The following is a 22,350-nucleotide window of genomic DNA, read 5'->3' as shown; positions in this document are numbered from 1 at the left end:
CTCTCTACTCTGGCGTGTCAACACTCATCTGGGATGTTTAATTCCCTATTTGTATCTGTTCTGACCTAGAATATCCCATTGATATCCCAGGTATGTCTACACTGACCTGAGAGGTCTAATTCTCCAGGTGTGTTTACCCTGAACCGGGACTTTTCACTAATGCCTCGGGTGTGTCTGTCCACCCAATTACGCTGGTGTGTCAGTGCTGATCTGTGTGGTCTTGTTTTCCAAGTGTGTCTTCGCTGACAAGGAACGTCTTCTCTGTTCCCCTGAAATGTCAACCAGGGAGGTCACCCTGACTCCCAGCTGTAACCATCCTGAGCCAGATTTTCTCCCTAATTCACAAAATGTGTCTGCTCTTACCTGGCATCTATCTTTATTTCCCCATATGCCTCTACTGACCTCATAGGTCTCCCTAAAACCCCAGGTGTGTCTACACTGACCTGGGAGGGCTTTTTTGGGTGTGTGTAGTCTGACCAGAGAGGTCTCCTGAGTCTACACTGAATTGGCCTGTCTCCCTGGTTCCCAACGAATGTCTACATTGTCGCGGGAGGTCTCCCTTAGTCCCCGTGAGTTTCTCTGCTGACCTGGGATGTCTCGTTTCCCAGCTGGGTCTACTCTGACCGGCGAGGTCTTGTCAACCTGACTTGGGATGTCTCCCTAATTCCCCGTTTTGTCTACGTTGACCTGAGTCTTCTCCCTAGCTCCCTGGCTCTACCTACTTTGACCTTCGATGCCTTATTCCCCAGGTTTGTCACTTCTTGCCTGGGATGTCTGCCTAGGTCTCCAGGGTGTCCCCCTACTGTAGGATGCCTTCTCACCCCCCTGCTTCATCTGGTGTATCTGCACCCACCTGGGATGTTGAGTTCTGTAGGTGAGTCTACTAGAAAACTAAAATCCAGAGCGCTTTACTTGAGCTGAGTATTTTACTGAGAAACCAGCATTTTGGAAATGGGGACACATTCAAACGGCAAGTGGCTACGAAGCGGCTCTCAGCTGTCACAGGCCCGTCTGTAAAGCAGGAATGTGCAAGTCCAACACTTTCCATTGTGACTGGAGTTGGGGACTGACATGGCTTTTCAGTGCATCAGCTTACTTGAATATAGCTGATTAGCTGGGAATCTGTAAAGTCATGCTGACTCGAAGAAAGCTCAAGTGTTGTTTAAAATTGGAGTTATTAGCATTTTTGGAATCAGGACAGTTTTAAAATCTGGTTAGGTGACTATGAGTCTGGTATGGGGGCATACCCAACCTGTGGTCTCCATTTGTTTTATTTTTTTTAATGTTTATTTTATTTTTGAGACAGAGATGGAGCATGAGCAGGGGAGGGGCAGAGAGAGAGGGAGACACAGAATCCGAAGCAGGCTCCGGGCTCCAAGCTGTCAGCACAGAGGCCCCCAGCGGGGCTCAGACTCGTCGACTGCAAGGTCGAGACCTGAGCCGGTTGGACACTCAACCTACTGAGCCACCCAGGCACCCCTCGGTTTCATTTGTCTTTTAAGATTTTATCTTACTTTTGAGAGAAAGGGAGAGAGAGAATCCCAAGCAGGCTCCATGCTCAATGTGGATCCTGATGTGGGGCTCGATCCCACAACCCTGAGATCATGACCTGAGCCAAAATCAAGAATTGGACACTTAACCGACTGAGCCACTGGGCACCCCTCCATTTCATTAAAAAAAAAAAATCCCTTCCAGGGCTCCTGGGTGGCTCAGTGGGTTGTGTCTGACTTTGGCCCAGGTCATGATCTCATGGTTCATGAGTTTGAGCCCCGTGTCAGGCTCTCTGCTGTCAGTGTGGAGCCCGCTTCAGAGCCTCTGTCCTCCTCTCTGCACCTCTCTTAAAAATAAACATTAACATAAAAACCAGTCCCTTCCCGTCGATCACTCTCCCTGTTGAACGGAGAGCGGCTGACTGTTTAGCATCACGTGACTCTTCTTTGGACATTGAAGATCATGAACCAGAATCTCATTAGGTTCTTCAGCTCGCATGGAGATCACGATTAGTGTTTACTGAAGACTCTTGAAAAGATACACAATAACGGGTATTAACACAAGAAACAGGACGATAATATCAAATGTCTGGAAAATACCCCAAATCCAAGATTCCCATTTGCCCAAGTTTAACCACCTGGAAAGATCAAATTGGTTATAATGAGATTGTTTTTACTTTTACAAGACAATCTGCATTGTTTTTTATAATGTGCAATTGGGTTTTAATTTTTTTTCTGAGTTACGTATGTAGGCACAACATGACGGGGCGCCTGGGTGGCTCAGCCTATTGAACGTCTGACTCTGGATTTCAGCTTGGGTCATGATCCCAGGGTCATGGGATCGAGCCCGGCATTGGGCTCTGTGCTGACAGCATGGAGCCTGCTTGGGAGTCTCTCTGCCCGCCCCCCACCCCTGCCGCCCTGCCTGTGTGCACACAAAATAAACATTAAAAACCCACAATGTAAAAGTGGTAACAGATTCTTATGTAACTGTAGGTATTCTTCAGTAGATAGGCACTCCTAGGCAACCAGGTCAAAATCCCAGATTAGTATAGAAGCACTTTGGGAATTAGACATCCCATCAGTATAGACACACCGGGGGAATTAGGCAGATCCACGAGGTCAGAGTAGACACATCTGTGTTGCAGGGAGACATTACCGGTCAAGTAGACACATGAGGGGAGTAGGAGTAATGTTGGGGCTTCGAGAGAAATTCTAGGTCAGGGGAGGCAGACCGGGGATGTAGGGACCATCCTGAGAAATACTTAACTCATCTTGAGAATTATGAAGACACCCCATGTGATTGTGGACATAGCAGGGAATAAGGTTACAACAAAGGTCAGAAGAGCCACGTGGGAAATTAGGTAGACATCCTCAAGTGCAGACCCTCCTGGGTAGAGTTCAGATAAGAGCAGGGGAAAAGCTATGCAGGTACATGTTCACACAGCTGATTATTAAGGAGGCATCGAGGTTCGGCTGACATACAGCAGGGTAAACAGGGAGACATTCCGGGTCAGAGTAGACGGAGCCAGAGAATTCAAGACCTCTGAAGTGAGAGAACATACGTGGGGAAACCGGTTTCTCAGGTTAGTATAGAAATTCCCGAGGAATCAAGGTGACATCCCAAGTCATAGGTATCTTCCCCTGGGGAAACGGGGCCATCTTAGGATAGACACAACCTGGGATACTAGGGAAACATCCCTGGTCAAAAGAGATGTACTGGGGCGCCTGGGTGGCGCAGTCGGTTAAGCGTCCAACTTCAGCCAGGTCACGATCTCGCGGTCCGTGAGTTCGAGCCCTGCGTCAGGCTCTGGGCTGATGGCTCGGAGCCTGTTTCCGATTCTGTGTCTCCCTCTCTCTCTGCCCCTCCCCCGTTCATGCTCTGTCTCTCTCTGTCCAGAAATAAACGTTGAAAAAAAAATTAAAAAGAAAAAGAGATGTACTTACTTTGTAAGAAAGTAGACATGCCCCATCTGTGTAGACACATCTGAGTTATTAAACAGATATCCCGGTAAGGGTAGACATACCTGGGGAATTGAGAGACATTCCAGGTTACTGTAGACATTCCACATCAAAATAGAAAGAGGGGGGAACTCAGGGGACATCATGTATCAGGGTAGACACATCTGGGGACCTGGGGAGAGCCTGGATGGGAGAGAGATTCCAGATCAGGCTAGACACAGTGGGGGGTGGGGGGTAGCAGTGTGACATCCTAAGTCAGGGAAGACCCTTCCCTAAGTTAGGGAGGGATCCCAAGTCAGGCTGACCTACCTGGTGCATTAAAGGGTCACTGTAATCAATGCAGACACGCCTGGGGACTTAGAGACATCACAGATCAGAACACCTGGAGAGATAGGGAGATACCTCAGGTCACTGTGAACACACTTGTGGAGTTCGGGAGACTTCACTGGTCAAGGTGGATGACCTGGGGGAAACAGCCCTTCGTGAACAATACAGACACACCTTGGTAACTAGGGAGACCTCCCAGGTGAGATTAGATGCAACTGGGAATAAGAGAGCCTAAGTCTGTGTCAACACACCTGAGGAACGAGACCTCCAGATTTGCAGTAGACACGGCGAAGGACAAAGGCATACGTCCCAGGATAACGCTGGACAGTCCTGAAGAACAGAGACGTTCAAGGTCCAGAGAGAGGAATCTGGAGAATGAGACATCCTAGCTCAAAGCAGACACTCCTGTGGAGCCAAGGAGACCTCTTTGGTCAGAGTAGAAATACGTGGGGAAACGGGTCGTCCCAGCTCATAGATTCACCATGGAATTAGACACCTCGGTCACGTTAGGGTAACCGGGGAGATACACCGTGTCAAGGCGGACACTTACGACGAAGCAGGGAGACAACCCAGGTCAGAGGAGACACACTTGGGGGGTTAGGGAGACCACAGATCAGAGTAGACATGCCTGGGAGACCAGGGAGATCTCGTAGGTCAGCTGGACACGGGGAATGTGAGACATTCCGATGCAGGGTAGGCCTGCCTGAGGAATTAGGGAGAGATCCCCGCTCAGACATACACCACTGGGGTTTTATGTGAACGAAAAGGGCAGCGTAGACACTCCTGCAAAACCAGAGGGACACCACACCTCAGTATGGACACACCTTGAAAATTTGGGACACATCCCGGGTCAGGATAGACACAGCTGGGGTTTTAGAAAGCCATCCCTGTTCAGCGTGGACACATCTGTGGATTAGACATCCCAGGTATGAGTAGACACGTCTGAGTTTGACATCTCAGATTACGGCAGGCCCAACTGGGGAACCAGGGAGGCTCCAGGGCAAAGTGGCCGCGCCTGAGGCGTTAGATGTTCCGGGTCAGAGTGGACATGCCTGAGATACTAGGTAGTCACAGCAGGTCAAGTGGAGACATCCAATGTCGAGGCAGACACAGCTGGGAATCTATGGAATCATACTAGGTCAGTGTTGACACATTTGGGGAATTAAGACCGCTCAGGTCAGCGTAGACATAACTGGTATATTACAATAAAATACCGCTTTTTGTAGACACATCTGGGGAACTAGTCAGTGGTCCAGGTGAGCTGAGATCACATCTCAGGAGTCGTGGAGACCCTGAATGTCAGGGTAGGCGGACTTGGGGGAGTAAGCAGACGTGCTGCGTCAGAATACAACAGAGCAGAGGGGACTTCCAGAGTGGTACCAATAAACACGAGACCTCTCAAGTCAGTGGACACACGGAGGAGGAATTACACATCCCAGGTCAACACCTAAAGAGTCAGCGAGACAAACCAGGTCACGACAGAAACATCTGGGATTAGAGATTCACTCGTGCCCATGTGGACACAACTGGGCTCTAAGGGGATGGACCAGGTCAGAGAAGATACAGGAATTTTCAGAGATAATACGAGTTTAGGGTAGACACACGTGGAGAACAAAGAAAACATTTCAGGTCAGGGTAGAAACACCTGGGGAGTCAGGAGGCTATCCAATGTCACTGAAGACACACGTGGTGAATTAGGGACATATCCCAGGTCAGTCACAATTGATAAGGTATATCTCAGGTCAGAGAAGACACTTCTGGTTGTTAAAGACAGATAAAATCAGGGAGGGCACCCCTGGGTGATTGGGGGACACCACCTTTCAGGGTTCACACACAGGATTAGGGATACATCTCTGAGTGCATACCAGAGTAGGCACACTCAGAGAATTAGAGAAACCCCACAGGTCTCTGTATTTCAAAGACCTCATTGATCAGGGTACACACAGAATAAGGGTCACCTCCCAGGTCAGAGTAGACATACCTAGAGATTTAGGGGAATATCCTTGATCAGTGTAGACCCACGGGAAAATTGGCAGACTTCCAACGTCGGGGCAGTCCAACCTGGAGAACTGGGAGACACCCACTGTCAGTATACACGCCCTCAGTGACTAGGGACATACACTAGATCAGGTTAGACCTGGATGTCAGGAGACATCCCAGCTCAGGTATACTTCCCAGAGGAACTTGAGATACAATCCAGATCAGGGCCACCACGCTTAGGGAACTACTATGGATGTAGTTCACGTCAACGTCGTTAAAGTAACCAGATTACGTCCAAAACAGAGTCACTAACGTTAAGCCCCATGTCAGCAAACCAAAACTTACGTTTCTATGCTCTGCTCTCCCAGAAGAGGAAGGCCTAGGTCAGCCAGTCAGCTCTCACCTGCTCCGCACAAGGTACCCGACCTGCTCCGAGACTTCCCTGGGGCCCAGATAACAAGAGTAACCATGCTTACCCATCAGCAGATGCCCAGCGAATCTGCCCGTTCCTGCTCACGTGGTAAGAATCTCGTGCGTCGTGCAGCTCTTTGGTGCTCCTTTCTATCGCTAGGTTGCATGCTGCCCGACTCATGAATTACTAAATAGAAGCCAGCTAGATCCGTAAGTTGACTAGAAAATGTTTTCTCTGAGAGAGAGGCACAGACTCCGAAGCAGGCTCCAGGCTCTGAGCTGTCAGCACAGAGCCCGATGCGGGGCTTGAACCCACGAACAGGGAGATCATGACCTGAAGTCAGATGCTTAACTGAGCCACCCAGGCGCCCCCAAAATTTTAATAGTGTTGATGACAAGGATGGGATTCAAAGACTGCTAATGGCTTTGGGGATGACAAGAAACGTGGGCATGGGTGCCTGCTGAGCCCTTTTGAGTTCTTGGTCTTTCTCATGTTTCCACAGCCGCGGGGAAGTTCCTCTTGGATCTGAGTTCTACTCTGTTTGCGTTTGAGCTCCCGGGTCTGATGGGCTTTTCCTGGCCAGGATTTAGTGGGCCAGCTGGAGCTGGCAGGTGGTTCTACATGGACCCGAAGCCCCTAAGCCCTGCGTTATCCACAGTCTTGACGTGTTGGGTTCTGCTGGTGGGCCCACCATTCCACTTGGGGAACTACTGGCGGTCTTGGTGTGACCCTAAGGTAAGAGCGACAGATCTGCCAGACAGACACCGAGGAGACATGAGACCTAAAGTTCTAGAGAGCTGAGAGCTCCATATTCTTGTGCCCCAGCTCTTTATATGGGAAGTGGGGTTCCGGAGCGCATACACAGTGGCAGAAATGGCAGCATCTGAGGGCAGCTCTGAATCACAGCGGCCATGGTCGGAAACCTGTGACCTAGACCAGCTTGTCCAGTTACAAGTTCTCAGCCAAGAACGCACTAGAAAGGGCAGAGGGAAAATTAATTTTTCCTCATCTACAGTCTCTGGTGACCCAGACGAGACCCACTGGGACACCGCACCCACTCCGGAGCCTACACGCAGGACCCTGAGGAAGCGGAGAGGCCGGCAAAGAGAGTGGGGTCAAGTTTCATGTTGTCTCTTCCCTTTCAAATCCAGACTGTTGTGAATTTGGTTTGGGGATCCCCTCTGGTCACTGACCCTCTCCCTCCCAGGGACAGTTCCTGCTTTCCTATTTGTCTTGCTGTGTGTCCCGGGCCTCTGGCTTGGCTGCCTGCCTGGGGCTTGCAGGCTGTGCATTCTTGTAAGTGAAGGTCAGGGGCCCCGAGAATATGGCTGGCCTGAGATACGGGTTGCACCCCCTTTGTGGCTGCCATCCTACTGACTGTTGCCAGCTCTCAGGGGAACTTTCTCGATCTTGCCTATCTTTGGGAGTAGTTCTGGATCTTGGGAAGACTAAATCTTTTGCACCCTCCTAGGACATACATCTCGAGTCCGTGGATATGTCATAAAAGGCTTATTAGTTTTGCTTGAGCAACTTGATCTACCTTTAGTTTAAAAGAAGCCAAAAAAAAAAAAAAGTGTACTATTGCCAGGAATATTTACTGTTTATCTCCGCTAAAACCTACAAATAAGATATTTGGAAGGATTTTTATAATGAGCTCCAAGATCAGAAGTTGGCCAAATTGGAAGCTGATATTAAAATCCCAATGAAGGAGGACACAGCAATCAGACAAGACAAAGGAATAAAAGGCAAGGAAGAAGTGGAACTTTCACTACGCAGACGACACGATACTATATAGAGAAAACACTACAGACTCCACAGGAAAACTTAGAACTGATAAGTGAATCCAGTAAGGGTACAAGATACAAAATCAGTGTCCAGAGTGACACCGGCATCATGGCAGCATAAGGTACCTCCTTTAACAACCAGGGCGCCTGAGTGGGTCAGCTGGTTCGGTGTCCGAATTCGGCTCAGGTCACGATCTCATAGTCTGAGTTCCTTGGGGTTCTAATGAGACATCCCATGTCAGTGCAGCCCATTCCCATGGGGAATAAGAAGCATTCCACTTGACCGTTGGCACATTTGGAGAATTATCTTCTGACTCTGAAGATAAAGGCAGATGTAGCTGAAGAATGCACAGACTACGTCACTGTAGATACAACTGGGGAATTAGAGTGACATCCCTTTTCGGTGTCCACGCACCTTGAGAATTAGGGAGACACACCTGGATTATTAGGGACACCAGTGATGTCAGGGTGTCTATACCCAGGGAACTGGGTAACGTCTGTCAGGTAGACTCACCTGGGGAGCTTGCAGGACATCCCAGGTCAGGGTAGAACTCTGGGTTACTTTGAGACATCGGAAGTCAGACACTCAGGTCAGAGTAGAAGCATCTGGGTAGAGAAACATCCTAAGTCATGGTAAACACATGGGGGAATTAGTAAGAAATCCCAAGACAGAAAACACATCCATGGAATAAGAGAAACGTCTCAGGTCAGGGTCAACACCTATGGAATTCGGCAGACAGATCAGTGTGTGCACTCGGGAAGTAAGAGAGAGCCCAGGTGTGAGCACGTACACATGGGGACTAGGGAGACATCCCGGTAAGGGAAAGCCACCCTGGAGAATAAGGAACATATCCTAGGTCAGAGGAAAAACACCTGGGAATCGGTGGCAGCATTTCATGTCTGGGTAGATAAACCTAGGGCATTAGAAATCTAGTTCGGTGAAGACACAAAAGGGGAATTGGGCAGACATCCAGGTCAAGTTAGACACATAATGCAGAATTAAGGAAACATCAAGATCAAAACAGACTCAGCTATGGAAATAGGGAGACATCCCAGTTCAGAGCAGACACACTTGAGTCAGGCACACATCCCACGTCTGGGTGGACAGATCGACGGAAGTAAAGAGATGTCCCGGGTCAGGGGACACGTACCTGGGAAATTGGAATCAGGCTGTGGCACATACCTGGGGAAGTAGGGCGGCCCCCCGGGTCCCTCAATACATGCCTGGGGAGTTAGGGTGTCCCAGGTAGAGCAGGCACCTGGCTAGAAGGGAGACATCCCAGTTCAATGGAGATGCACCTGGACAATTACAGAGACATCCAGGGTTGCCAGAGAAAACACACTGGGATTTAAGGAGACATCCTAACGGTGTGTAGACCTACTTGGGGTATTAGGGAGACATCTTAGGTAAGGATAGGCACGTCTGCATTATCACGTCACAGAGTAGATAAACCCAGGGAGCTAGGCGGTTTCCCCTTGGGGTAAATAAGCTCAAAGAGAGAAGTATCCAGGGCAGAGGAGACACACCTGGGAAATTAGGGAAACGTGCCGTGTCAGTGTGTGGACCTCAGGTCGCTGTAGATACGCCCGGAGGACAACGAATCACTTCGACTCAGAGGGGACGCCCTAGGTTCACGGAGACCTACCTGTACACTTAGCAAGACTCTGTGTGTCCAAGGAGACACATTTGGAGAATTAGACACTGCTGTTCGGGGCAAGAGCACCTCGAGTGCTGGGGAAATATTCCCGGTCGGAGACACACCTGGGGAGAGCGGTCCACTTCCCAGAAGAGGCACTGAGTTAGGGAGGCTGCCTGCCATGCGAGGGCGGACACACCTGGGGAGTCGGAGCCCGCAGATTAGTATGGACACGCTTGGGGCATAAGGGAGACTCCCGGCTCAGATATACGTACCTGGGAATTAAAGAGCCCGGTTCAAATTGCTTTTTCCAACTTTGAGACGTAACTGACACATTACATCTAAGTTTAAGGCGTACAGTGACGATGTGAAGCCCATATATATTGCGGGATGATTAGCGCGAGCTTAATTAGCGTCCATCAGAGTGACGACAGCATCGCGGCAGCTGTCGATAAGCTCCTTTAACAACTGGGGCGCCTAGATGGCTCGGTCGGTTAAGCGTCCGACTTCGAGTAAGGTCATGATCTCACGGTTTGTGAGCTCGAGCCCCGCATCGGGCTCTGTGCTGACAGCTCGGAGCCTGGAGCTGCTTCGGGTTCTGTGTCTCCCTCTCTCTGACCCTCCCCCACTTGCACTCCAGGTCTCTAAAAAATAAATACACATAAAAAAAGGTATTTCCTTTAACAACTAAAATTCAGCTTCCATCTCCAAACTTACGTGCGTCCGTGGGAGCCGTGTGATCCAGCACCTGACGCAGGTTGCCTGGGAGAGTCTCACCACCATGCTTTGGGCGATGGGCAGGCAGACCACGGTACAGGCTTTGTCACTGGCGGGACCCTGTGAGCCGGCTCTGGTCCCTCTCGGCTGCAGTCTGGGGGCGGCTGGATAATGCTGACATGGGCAGACCACCCATCTCAGACCAAAGGCGAGATAGCCTTTGTAGCAACCCAGGTTTCTAGAGAAGTTCCAGCATTCTGTTGGAAAGAAAACGTTACAGCAGCACCCCTCCCCCAAGGCGGCAGAGCTCAGAGACTCGGCAGCATCTCTCCTGCAGGGGAAAGGGCCAGTGGTGACGGCCTCGCTTCCCCCCGCTGTGCAGGAGGCTGCTAAAGAAACGCATTTTTCTCTTGCAATGCCCAGGGTGTTAAAGGGGCTTCGTGATTGGGGGAAGGAGATCAGGGATAGTATCAGAGAGCCTTAAAGGGATGCCGTTTCTGTTGACTGCATTCTGGACTCCAACACGGAGCCTGTCACAGCCCCTGGGAAAACCTCATCTTTGGAGCCCTCCACTGAACTGTGGGCACCCTCAACACCTGAGTGTCAAAACTCACACCGCCCACCCCACCCTGTGTGCACTCCCGGGGCAGCAGGAGACAAGCTCGGGTGGACGGGGAGCACCCACGGAAAACAGGCCAGCGCGTGGGGGAAAGTGCAGTCCTGAGCTGTAACACCACCTTCAATAAAGCAAAAGAGAGGTTTCTAACAGTTGGTCTGGTGTGTTGTAAGATCAGGGGAAGACCTACAAGCTTAGGAATTCTGCCACAGGAGGGATCAGGAAGCATGGAGAGGGTGTATCCATGGGAGGTTGGAGAAAGCCACAGAATCTGTATAGCAGGGCCATCAAAAAGTGCCCCCCAACTGAAGGCAGCTGGTAAAGATCAGAGGGGTGACTGCTACATCAATGTGAAAGCAGCAACACAAAACTCAACATAAAGAACCAAGGAAACATGACATCACCAAAAGATCCCTCATTTATCTTCCAGTAACTGATCCCAAAGACAGGGAGGACATCTGTGACTTACATGACAAAGAATTCAACATAGCTCTTTTGAGGAAGCTAATGAGCTACAAGTAAACACAAAGAAATTCAATGAAATCAGGAAAAGCACACATACACAGAAAGAGAAATTTAACAGAATCATGAGAAAGAACTAAACAAATTCTGGAACTGAAGAAGTCAATGAATGAAATGAGGGGTGAAAGAGAGGGTATTATCACCAGAACAGACCAGAAAGAAGAAAGCCATCAGTGAATATAGGACAGGAGCTTTGAAACAGCCCAGAGAACAAAGAAAAGAAGCTAAGAGCATATGTCATCTGTGGAACACCATCAAAAGAGCCACCGGTATCGCTGGGGTTCCAGAAGGACAAGAGAGGAAGAAGGGAGATGGAGGTCTATTTGGAGATCTCATGCCCGAGAACTTCCCAGACCTGCAAAGAGACTTGGGCATTCAAGTTCATGAAGTTAACAGATCACCCCATTATTTCAAGCCAACGCAATCTCTCCCAAAACACATTATAATGAAGCTGTCAGAAATCGAAGGTAGAATCCCGAAAGCACAAGAGGAAAAAAGAGTAATCTACAAAGGAACCCACACTGGAGATCCGTGGATTTCTCAGCAGAAACCTTACTGACCAGGAGAGGGTGGATGACACATTCACAGTGCTAAAAGAAAAAAAAAAAGGCCAGCCAAGAATACACTATCCAGTGAAGCTGTCCTTCAGAAATGAAGGCAAAAAAATAAAATAAAATAAAAAGTTCCCAGATAAACAAAAGCTGGAAGAGTTCATCACACTGGACCCTCCTTACGAGAAATGCTGAAAGGAATTCTTCCAGCCGAGGTGAAGGGATGCTCATCAGTGACACAAAAACATACAAACATATGGAACACACTGGAAATGGTAAATATACAGTCGGATGAAGAAAACTCTAATTCTGTAATTGGATAGTGTGTTAATAAAGGCCAAAGGACGAAAGTATCAGAAATAATTACACCTACTGTAATTTGTTAATTAATACACAATACACAAAGAAGTAAACGGGGCATCTGGGTGACTCAGTTGAGCATCCGATTCCTGGTTTCAGCTCAGGTCATGATGCCAGGGTTGTGGGACTGAGCCCTGCGCGAGCCTGCTTAGGATTCTCTCTCTCCCCCTCTGCCCCTCCCCCTGCTCACATGCTATCTCTAAAACAAAAAGAGGTAAACCATGACATTAATGTAAAAAAGTGTGACAGTAATATAAAAAGAGGGAGCAAAAGGACAGAGGTGTCCCTACCGGTGTAAGTTACCAGTTTATCTACTAGGTGTTTTATGTAAGCCTCGTGTAATCATAAAGCAAAAACCTAGTGGAGCTTCACAAAGATAAAGACAAGGGAACCCCACCAAGGAGTATCCCCAATCCACAAAGGTGGGGAAGAAGACAGGAAGAAAAGGAACTATGGAACCACAAAGAGCTGGAAAACAATAAGATGGAAAATCCTTACCTGTCAAAGGTTATTCAAAATGTAAATGGGTTGAATTCTTCAACGAATTGGCACAGGGTGGCTGAATTAAAAACAAACAAGACCCAACTACATGCTACCCACAAGAGACTCGCTCCTGCCTTCAGGACACACAGAGGCTCGAAGTGAAGGAAAGAGAAGGCTCTTCCATGAAGTGGAAGCCACAAGACGAGAGGGCAGCTCTACTCACGTCAGATGAAATAAACTTTAAGCCCCCAACAGTAAAACACAACAAAACTCATTATATAAGGATAAGGGGATCAACCCATCAAGAGGATGTAACAATTATATATATGCACTTATTACTGGAGCACCTACATGTATTAAACAAATGCTAACAGATCTGAAAGGGGAAAAAAGACAACACAATAGTAATAGACTCTAATAGCCCACTTTCGGCCATGGATATAGATCATCCAGACAGAAAATCAACAAGGAGACATTGGACTTGAACCATACATTAGACCAAATGGACCTAATAGACATTTATAGAACATTCTAGCTACAGCAGCAGAATGCACATTTTTCTCAAATACACACAGAACATTCTCCAGGGCAGGTCATATGACAGGCTGCAAAACAAGTCTTAGCAAATTTAAGAAGACTGAAATCACACCAACTCTAATTTCCAACCACAGTGTTACAAAACTAGAAATCAGTAACAGGAGGGAAGGTGGAATATTTATAAACATGTGGAGACCAAACAAAACATTCCCGAACAACCAATGGGTCAAGTAAGAAATCTAAACAAAAGGGGTGCCTGGGTGGCTCCAATGGTTAAGTGTCTGACTCTTGATTTCGGCTCAGGTCATGATCTCATGGTTTGTTACTTTGAGCCCCGCTTTTGGGCTCTGCGCTGATAGCATGGAGCCTGACTGGGATATCCTCTCTCTCTCTGCCCCTTCCCCGCTCATGCTTTTTCTCTCTCAAATAAACATTAAAAAAAAAAAAAAAAAAAAAAAAAAAAAGAAACCAAAAAATTTTTAAAATCTTGAAACAACTGGAAATGGATCATAATACACTAAAACCTTTGGGAAGCTGCAAAAGCAGTCCTGCAGGGAAGTTTTAATGATAAATGCATGTATTAAAAAAAATTGATCTTGGGGGGTCTGGGTGGCTCAACCAGTTAAGCATCCAACTTGGGCTCAGGTCATGATCTTTGAGCCCTGTGTTGGGCTCTGTGCTGAGAGCGCAGAGCCTGGAGCCTGCTTCAGGTTCTGCGTCTCCCTCTCTGTCTGCCTCTCCCTGACTCGTGCTCTCTCTCAAAAATAAAACATTAAAAAATATGTAAAAAATAGATGTCAAATGACTAGCCTAATTATACCTGAAGGAATGAGGCAAAGAAGAAAAAGCTAGGCCAAGTCTATCATAAGGAAGGAAATAGCAGAAGACTGGAGTGGAGATAAATAGGTATCAGAAAAAATAAAACAGATCAATGAAACTAAGAGCTGGTGTTTTGAAAAGATAAAGTTGACAAAACTTGATCTAGACTCAGGAAGAAAATACTCAAAATCAGAAATAAGAGATATGACAACCCCCAGCACAGAAATACAAAGGATCGGGGGCGCCTGGGTAACTCCATTGGTTGGGTATCCAACTCTGGCTGAAGTGCTGATATCACAGTTCATGAGTTCAAGCCCCGCGCCGGGCTCTGTGCTGACAGGTCAGAGCCTAGAGCCTGCTTCGGATTCTGTGTCTCCCTCTCTGCTCTGCTCCTCTTCTCTCTCTCTCTCTCTCTCTCTCTCTCTCTCTCCCTCCCTCCCTCCCTCCCTCCCTCAAAAATAAAGAAACTTAAAAAAAATACAAAGAATCATAACAAGCTAATATGAACAATTATACAACCAACAAACCGGATAACCCAGAAGAAACAGAAAATGTGAACAAACCAATAATGAGTGAGAAGATACGGTCAGTAGTCAAAAGCATCCCAACAAATAAAAGTCCAGGACCAGATGGCCAACTAGTTAATTCTACCAATCATTTAAAAAAGAATTAATGGCAGTACTTCTCAAACTCTTCCAAAAACCTGAAGAGGAGGGAACACTCCAGTTCTTTTTATGAGGCCAGCGTTCCCCTGATCCCAGACCCAGCTAAGACGCCACCAGAAATCTGCTGGCCAATATCCATGATGAATATAAATGCAAAGATTCTCGACCAAATATTCTCCAACTGAATTCCACATTACATTAAAATGGTGGTACACCATGATCAAGTGGGATTTATCCATGGGAGGCAAGGAAGATCCCACACACAAAAACATGACACACCATGTTAATAGAAGGACAGATCAATCACACCATTTCACTAGATTCAGAAAAAGTTTTGAAAAGAACACAATATCCTTTTATGACAAAAACTCTCAGCAAATTAGGTCTAAAAGGAACGTATATGAACCCAACAAAGGCCATACGTGACAAGCCCACAGTTAACTGTGAAGGGTTGAGGACTTTTCCTCTATGCTCAGAGGAGGACAAGAATGTCCACTCACACCACTCCTGTTCAACACAGCACTGGAAGCCCCAGCCAGAGCAGTCAGACAAGACAAAGACACAAAAGACCTCCAAGTCAGAAAGGAAACACTGAATTATTTTTATTTGCAGATGATATGACCTTCTATAGAAAAAATCCTAAAGACTTCACTGAGAAACTGTCACAACTAAGCAGTAATTCTGTTACATTGCAGGATACAAAATCAACACACAAGAATCAGTTGCTTTTTTTTTTTTCATCGTTTATTTATTTTTTGGGGGACAGAGAGAGACAGAGCATGAACGGGCGAGGGGCAGAGAGAGAGGGAGACACAGAATCGGAAACAGGCTCCAGGCTCTGAGCCATCAGCCCAGAGCCCGACGCGGGGCTCGAACTCACGGACCGCGAGATCGTGACCTGGCCGAAGTCGGACGCTCAAGCGACTGCGCCCCCCAGGCGCCCCAGCAGTTGCTTTTTCTATATGCAAAAAAAGGAAACTTTGGCGGGGGTGGAGGGGGAATCCACTCACAATAGCACCAAAACCAATAAAATATTTGGGAATAAATCTAACCAAACAAGTGAAAAATCTGTATACTAAAAAGTATAAGACCTTGATGAAAGAAACTGAAGACACAAGTGGAAAGACATCCCATGCTCATGGGTAAGAATTAATGTTTAAAATCTCCATACTACCCAAAGCCATCTACAGACTCAGTGCGGTTCCTATCAGAACTCCAATGGCGTTGTTCACAGAAACAGGAAAAAAACAATCCTAAAATTTGTATGGAACCACAAAAGACCCTGGATAGCTAAAGCAGTAATGAAAAAGAAAGCTGGAGGCATACTTCCTGATCTGAAGCTATATTAAAATAGTAGTAATCAAAATGGTACTATACTAGCCTCAAAACAGACACCAGTAGAAGAGAATCGAAAGCCCAGAAATTAACCCATGCATAGAGGACTACACCAAACTAAAAACTTCTGCACAGTAAGAAGACACAACGAAATGGAAAGGCAACTACAAAATAGGAGAACATGTGCAAACCATCTATCTTGTTAACTCATGCAACTCCCTAGCAAAAAAAAAAAAAAAAAAATCCCCAAAAACCAAACAATTCGCTTTTTAAATGGTCAGAGGACCTGAATAGATGTTATTCCAAAGAAGACATACAAATGGCCAACTTGTCCACAGGTGAAAAGAGGCTTCACTTTGCTAATTAAGAAAATGCACACGGAAACCACAATGAGATACCGCCTCACACCTGTTAGAATGGCTGTCGGCCAAAAGACAGGAAAGAAGTGTTGGCGAGGATGTGGAGGAGGAGGAACCCTCGTGCACTGTCCGTGGGAATGCGAACTGGTGTGGCCACTGTGGAAAACAGTACGGAGGTTCCCCAGAAAGTTAAAAATGGAAATAGCACACGATCCAGCAGTCTTCTGGGTATGTAGTTAATGGAAATGAAATTAGGATCTCCATGTTCGTCATTACTCACACTAGGTAGGACACGGGAACGACACAAACGTCCGTCCACAGAAGAAGGGACAAGGAAGTCGTGATACACACGCGCATGTGCGCACACATACAAATGTTATTCAGCCACGAGAAAGGAAGAAATCCTGCCATTTGAGATAACATATGCTCAGTGAAATAAATCACACACAGAAAAACAAACACTGCACGATCTCTCTTATGTGGAATCTGAAAAAGCCAAACCCAGAAACAGAGGGTAGAACGGTGGTGGCTGGGAGCCTGGGAGAACAAGAGACATGGGTCCAAGGGCACGAACTTCCAGTTCTGAGGTGAAGAAGTCCCGGGGATCTACCGTATGGCACAGTTGGCACAGGGTACGGTACTGCGCTACCTGCTTGAAGGCTGCGGAGGGGAAGCCCTGAGTGGTAAGAAAAGCCGCCAGTGATCATGGGACATGATGACGGTGTTCACTATCCCAAGTGTCATCGTTCTGCAGTGTATGCTTGCTCCAAATAATCACCTTGTACACCTTGAACTCACATGACGTTCTGCCAATTATATGGCAAACCTGGGGGGAAAATCAGAACATCTGTGTATTTCCTTTAAGAAATTAATATTCATTAAAAATGGAATAAAATGGATTTATGGTTGCACTCAAAGAGAAATTAAGGGAATAAAAACCCAAAGTCTTTAAGTGGGTTGTCCTTAAGCAGAAATAGGTCTGGTTTGATTTCCATGATTCCTACTGAATTACCTGAATTAATTTCACTGGGTTCACTGGGTTAGGAAATATTCTTAGTTTTAACAATCCTAGCAACTTTTTTTTTTTTTTTACATGTTTGCTTATTTTTGAGAGAGCGCGAGAGAGCGAGCGAACAGGAAGGAACAGTGAGAGAGGGAGACAGAGGATCTCAAGGAGGCCCCACTCTGTCAGCTCAGCATAGAGCCCAACGCGGGGCTCAGACTCACGAACTGTGAGATCATGACCTGAGCCAAAGTCGGATGCTTAACCAACTGAGCCACCCAGGCGGCCCTCTAGCAAACTTTTTTTTTATTAACATTAAATTTTCACGCAAAATATAAGATTTTCATGTTCTGGGGACACCTGGGTGACTCGGTTAAGCATCCGACTTCGGCTCATGTCATGATTTCATGGTTTGTGAGTTCGAGCTCAGAGTCGGGCTCTGCACTGACATTTCAGAGCCTGGAGCCAGCTTCAGATTCTCTCTCTCTCCCTCTCTCTCTGCCCCTTCCCGCACTTGCACTCTCTCAAAAAGAAATAAACTTAAAATACAAGAATTTAACATTCTGCTGAATGTTTAGTAAACTCTAAGCAAATCGCATTTTTTAGCAGCTTCTGAATGACTCAGCAAAGCTCTGACATAAATCACCAAATCTGACAGAGGGCAGACGACAAATGTTTCCTCCCCAACTGAAGGGTCCCAGGAAGTGCAGGTGTCCCGGCCCCGGGAGGTCGGGGGGTTTCTGCGGGTTGTGTGCTTGGAGCACCCGGGAGTTCTACTCAAGTGTCGGACGAGCTGTTTGTGGCCGAATCCTGGGTTTCTAATGGGGTCAGAGCAGACACCCGAGGTGTTCTGTGCAAACACAGGTGCAGCCCCCCCATCCCCCCACTGCCGGCCCCCTCAGCTGGGCGGAGGCTGTCAGGGCAGCCCTGGGCAGGAGGCAGGTGGGGAGAGACGCTCCCACCCCCTGGGAGAGTCAGCTCCCGGGGCACGAAGCCCAGGTGACCCTGAGGGCTGCGGGCACCGCCTGCCCGGGGCTCAGTCAGGTACCCAGGGGTGTTCGAACCTCACCTGATGACCCTGCCCAGGCCCCCCCTCCCACCCCTGCGGGGACTCGAACAAGCAGGACAAGCCCTGGCGGGGTCAACAGAGCCCACGGGCCGTCCCGACCACCGTGCCCCGCTGGCGACACCACGAGCACCTGGCTCTGGGATCACTTCCCGTGGGAATCTGGGGGTCCCTCCTTGCCGTGGCCCCAGGTGCAGGGACTGTCCCAGAGGTAACAGGTTCCGCTCCAGGCAGGGCCTGCAGGCCGGACTGGGGGCCCTTCCTGGGGCTGCACTGTGTCCTGCCATCTCTGCATCTGTCCACCTGCCTAGCACGGGGAGCAGTCAGCGTCCTGAGCACCCCGCCTGCCTCCCCCCACCCCCACCCTGCGTGGCATCCCCTGCCATGCCTGAGACCACACCCTGCCCTGGCCACCTGCCCCTCCCAGACACCAGGACCCTGGCCTAACAAGGGCGATGCCAAGGGCGGCTGCCACGGGGACAGAGCTCCCTGGCTTCCTCCTTCCCCTTCCCCCACCTGTGACAGAGGGACAGGGGGGCTGGGGGGGACCAGGTCCTGAATCAGAAATGAGCCTCCCTATCAGTTCACCGAACACAACTGCTCAGGGAGGGGGTGACTCAGTCAGCACATCCTGAGCTGTCCCACAGGAAGACCCCTCCCGAGGGACCCCGCCGTGGGCTGGGGGCCAGACTTCTCCCAGTCCTGCCTCCTGCCAGTGCCTTCCAGGCCGGGTCATCCCCGACCAGGGCTCCTCTCCACAGATGGGACGTTCCAGCCACCCACCCCCCCAGGGCTCCTGTCTCAGAGCCCGGGGCCAGGAGAGCCCCAATCACCCATGTGTGCTCGAATCCTCCCGGCGACGGGGGGCTCACCACTCGTCGAGCAGCCTCCCACGGGACGGTGGGAAACCCCTCCCTGCTGGCCCAGCCCTGCAGACAGCACCGCTCCATCCTGCACCCCCCCTTCCTGCTCTCCTGAGTCGGGTCTTCTCCGGCGGGGCCCCTGCCCCCAGTCACCCCTGCTCCCAGCCGCCCCCACAGCCCCTCAGGTCCCAGAGCAGGCAGGTGCCCAGGACCCCTGCTCCCCACAGACCCTTCCCTCCTGCAGCCTCGGGGGCAGAGCAAACCCCCCAGCGCCCACACAGGCACCAGCCGGGGCTCCACCTGACGGCTCAGAGGGAACCGTTGGGGCTCGGGGGGTCCTGCCGCACGTCCCGCTTGCTTTCTGCCCGGGCGCGGCTTCTAACCTGCACCCACGTTCATCACGCAAGGCCGACGTCCTCGCCCTGGAGCCGGGCTCTGCTGCCCCCGAACGCGGCCCCACGGCCTGAGGTCTAGGACGCAGGTCCCCTTGTGATCCAGTCGCGGGCTGGGCCCTGAGGCAGGACGCGGGCTCCACAGTCTGGAAACCCGGAGCCTCTCCCTACAGAGGAGCTCCTTACTCCTTCCTGACACACACCCTCCTCCTCCTGCTCACGCCTGCAGTTAAGGCCACAGAACACAGCAAACACACCTGCCCTTCATCCCTGGGCTGAGCTGCAGGTGACACCCAGCAGGGCGCTGGGCCACCCCTGGCAGGGCTCCCTCCCTCCCACCCACGCTCAGGCATTGGCTGCAAAGCCACTCACCTGGGGACTCAGGCAGGTGTGGGCGATGCACGGAACCCGCCCTGACTTCCCCAGGGGGCACAGAGGCCAGGGAACCGTGGGGACCCAGGCGTCCCGACTGCTGGTGCCAACCCCCGTCTAGAGACGCGCAGCCCCGTTCCCAGAGACCGGCCTGAGGGTGAGCGCAGGGGACGCGTGGGCCTCCCTCCCAGAAGACCCCGTGCGTGGCCAGGCCTGGTCCCCGTCAAGTCCATGAGCTCAGATTCCCGAAGGCAGCTCTCTGGGCCCTCACCTGTAGGGGCTTCTCAAGGGGCCTCACCTGGGAGCCCACATCCGGGGGAACCTTACCTGGGGTCCGTATCTGGGGGGGTCCACACGGAGGGATCCTCACCCGGGGGTCCATAACTAGGGGGGGCGGTCCACACTGAGGGGGCCTCACCTGGGGGGTCCTCAAGGGGCCTGTCAGAGGCCCCGACTGGGGAAGGGGCCCGAACCCTCGGGGCTGCGGCCTGAGATGCAGGGACAGGCCTCTCGCTTCGACCGCTGACCCCACCTCACCTCCCTTCCGTCGGGCTCGGTGCCTGGGTCACGGGCCGCGGACACCGCCGCTCCCTCCTGGGACACGGGGCCGGTCCTCGGGGTGGAGGAAGCCAGCCCTTCTCTCCCAGCCCCTGGGCCTCTGCTCTGTGGCTCTGGCTCCGGCCCAGGCGGCCCCGCACTGGGCGGTCCAGCTGGGGGGAGGGCAGGAGGCGGTACCTGCCCCGGGGGGCGGGGGCTTGTTAACTTGCTGACATAAGAGTTTGTGTGAAACAGATTCCCAGGCTGGGAAAGAGTCCCGAACTGACGCCTCCAGACTGGAGCCAGTGCCCCTGGCTGAGGGCCGTGGGCTGGGCGGGGAGGGGCCCTGAGCACCGGCTCCAGGCTGGTTTGCCAGCAAACCTTGACGGAGCTCATGTGGCCCGTGCAGGCCCCGGGGGCTGGGGAGCTACCGCAGGCTCAGTGTAGGCTCAGCAGGAGAGGTGGGGAGACCACCAGGTCAGTATAAATAAAGTAGGGGGAGGGAGATAACCAGGGTGGGTGTAGACACAGGAGCAGAAGCAATGAGACATCCAAGCCAGTGTAACCCCAGCAGGAGTACTAAGGAGATATGGAGAAATGGACAGACACAGAAAGAAACTTCGGAGAAATCTGAGGTCTGTGTTCACACAGTAGAGGAACAAGAACACCTCTGGTCTGTGTCAGCACACAAGGGAGACCAAAGGGATATGCCAGGACAGTGTAGACAACACCTAAGAAAACAGGGAGCCATCCAGTGTGGACACATCAGGGTGACCATACAGACATCTCCGCTCAGTGCGGAACCACCAAGAAACCAGGGACACACCTCAGGTTGGTGTCGACGTGTCAGGGAAACCGTGAAGACATTCTATTCACTGAATCACAGGAGGGTGACAAGGAAGATGCTCCAGGCCAGTAGAGACCCACTTGGGGGACCAGGGAGACAGCCGGGCCACACCAGTGTAGACACACCTTGGGATGCAGGGCAGAAGCCCAGGTCATTGTCGACTTACCACGAAACTAGGGAGGCCTTGGTCATTGCAGACAGAGCAAGAATTGGGATGTGCTCCTGCTCCCTTCATTCTAACCTGGGGAAAGACACCCTAGGTCAGTATAACACATCAGGGGTATTAGAGAGATATCCCAGCAGAGACACGGCAGGGGAACAGGGAGACACCCAAGGTCAGTGCAGACACAGTACAGGAAATCGAGAGACATCCCTCATCAGTGTAGACACTGCAGGGAGTTAAGAGACATCTTGTCAGTGTAAACACAGCAGGGGAATTAGGGAGACACTAGGTGGGCCGCACTGTTGCACGTGTGACACAGAATGCAACTCCCCACACTGGGAGATCCCCGTGTTAAACCACAGATGAATCAAGACATCGCCGTGCCCTTAGGCGTCCTGGGGATAAGGAGGAATCAAAGATCAAACCTTCCGCGTCAGGTGGAGAAAGTAATTTTGACACGTCACCGCACGCTGTTAGGAGGACTCATTAAAGCTGTATCAGAATCCAAAGGTCACTGCCAGGAGGGCCACAGAGCACCTCCTGGAGAAGGG

General features: G+C 50.3%; 2 long non-coding RNA genes across 29 annotated transcripts in view; one reads left to right on the top strand and one right to left on the bottom strand.

The window, feature by feature from the left end:
* LOC102901790 overlaps nucleotides 1-7,697 on the top strand; it is a 110,249-nt gene extending 102,552 nt beyond the window's left edge. For all 5 annotated transcript variants that reach the window (XR_006588389.1, XR_006588388.1, XR_006588386.1 and 2 more), the window contains 2 exons: nucleotides 6,128-6,279; nucleotides 6,674-7,697. This is a non-coding gene — a long non-coding RNA (uncharacterized LOC102901790). The remainder of the gene's footprint in view (nucleotides 1-6,127; nucleotides 6,280-6,673) is intronic.
* The window catches only part of LOC102901135, a 68,354-nt gene that overhangs the window by 18,248 nt on the left and 27,756 nt on the right, over nucleotides 1-22,350 (bottom strand). For 2 of the 24 annotated variants that reach the window (XR_006588365.1, XR_006588361.1), the window contains 9 exons: nucleotides 21,803-21,877; nucleotides 17,206-17,382; nucleotides 8,470-10,566; nucleotides 5,761-8,271; nucleotides 4,604-5,226; nucleotides 4,031-4,184; nucleotides 3,762-3,834; nucleotides 3,438-3,517; nucleotides 1,736-2,019 (listed from right to left, as the gene is read on the bottom strand). This is a non-coding gene — a long non-coding RNA (uncharacterized LOC102901135). Of the gene's footprint in view, nucleotides 1-1,735; nucleotides 2,020-2,612; nucleotides 3,037-3,326; nucleotides 3,383-3,437; nucleotides 3,636-3,761; nucleotides 3,916-4,030; nucleotides 4,185-4,603; nucleotides 5,227-5,760; nucleotides 8,272-8,469; nucleotides 10,567-17,205; nucleotides 17,383-20,579; nucleotides 20,637-21,802; nucleotides 21,878-22,350 lie in introns of those variants that run through there. The other 22 variants (XR_006588362.1, XR_006588369.1, XR_006588380.1 and 19 more) reach the window with 22 other exon arrangements.

The sequence above is a fragment of the Felis catus genome, chromosome D3 (genome assembly GCF_018350175.1).
Source record: "Felis catus isolate Fca126 chromosome D3, F.catus_Fca126_mat1.0, whole genome shotgun sequence".
Lineage (NCBI taxonomy): Eukaryota > Metazoa > Chordata > Mammalia > Carnivora > Felidae > Felis > Felis catus.
The sequence above is the reverse complement of the archived record's forward strand: the minus strand, read 5'-3'. Positions and strand labels throughout refer to the sequence as shown.